Source organism: Rhincodon typus, chromosome 10, assembly GCF_021869965.1.
Source record: "Rhincodon typus isolate 14 chromosome 10, sRhiTyp1.1, whole genome shotgun sequence".
Lineage (NCBI taxonomy): Eukaryota > Metazoa > Chordata > Chondrichthyes > Orectolobiformes > Rhincodontidae > Rhincodon > Rhincodon typus.
In genome coordinates this window covers 11,865,971-11,867,415 of record NC_063341.1, presented here as the reverse complement: position 1 = coordinate 11,867,415, position 1,445 = coordinate 11,865,971, and positions in this window count along the sequence as shown.

Here is a 1,445-nt window from a genome sequence, read left to right as displayed (position 1 = left end):
AGGAGATTTTGAAGCTTGTGAAGTCCACATTGATACCATTGGGCTGCTGGGTTCCCAAGCAAAATATGAGGCGCTGTTCCTGCAACCTTCAGGTGGCATCGTTGTGGCACTGGAGGAGGCCCAGGATGGACATGTTGTCCAGGGACTGGGAGGGTGAAATGAAATGGTTCGCAACTGGGGGGTGCAGTCATTTGTCGCAACCCAAACATAGGTGTTCCACAAAGTGGTCCCCAAGCCTCCGCTTGGTTTCCCCGATGTAGAGGAGGCCACATCGAGAACAGCGGATACAGTATACCACATTCGCAGATGTGCGGTTGTACATATGTTTGATGTGGAAGGTCTTCTTGGGGCCTGGGATGGGGGTGAGGGGGGAGGTGTAGGGGCAGGTGTAGCACATCCTGCAGTTGCAGGGAAAAGTGCCGGGGGTGGTGGGGCTGGTTGGGAGTGTGGAGCGGACAAGGGAGTCACGGCAAGAGTGGTCCCTCCGGAAAGTAGATAAGGGTGGGGAGGGAAAATTGTATTTGGTCAAGGGGTGGGATTGCAGATGGCAGAAGTGCCGGAGGATGATGCATTGGATCTGGAGGTTGGTGGGGTGGTACGTGAAGATGAGGGGGATTCCATTTTGGTTGTTATTGCGGGGATGGGGTGTGAGGAATGAGTTGCGGGAAATGCGAGAGACACGGTGGAGGGCGTTTTCGACCACTGTGGAGGGAAAGTTGCAGTCCTTGAAAAACAAGGACATATGGGATGTCAGGGAGAGGACTGCCTCATCTCGGAAGCAGATGCAGCGGATGCGAAGGAGTTGGGAATAAGGGATGGCATTTTTGCAGGAAGGTGGATGAAAGGAGGTGTATTCTAGGCAGCTGTGTGAGTCGGTAGGCTTGAAATTGATATTGGTTTCCAGGTGGTTGCCAGAGATGGAAACAGAGAGGTTCAGGAAGGAGAGAGAGGTATCGGAGATGGTCCAAGTGAACTTAAGGTTGTGGTGGAAGGTGTTAGTGAAGTGGATGACTGTTCGAGCTCCTCGTGGGAGCACGAGGCGGCGCCAATACAGTCATCGATGTAACGGAGGAAGAGGTGCGGGATAGGGCCAGTGTAGCTTTGGAAGAGGGATTGTTCCACGTATCCTACAAAGAGGTAGGCATAGCTTGGGCCCATGTGGGTACCCATGGCCACCCTCTTTGTCTGTAGGAAGTGGAAAGAATTGAAGGAGAATAGTTTTATTTTTTGTTTGGTTGGAGGAGCTTTCCCCACTCAACAAGGCTTTTCACGACAGGAAACTCTATTCCTTGTTCAAAACGAAAGGCAAAAACTGCTGCTACAGGAGCACGATTTAAAACGGTGAAAGAAACAGCATCCTTCAGATCACAGATGTGCTTTAATCTGGAAAGTTCAAGCAATTTAAGAGGAAGAAAAGACGGAAGGAGACGAGGAGTTGCAAAATT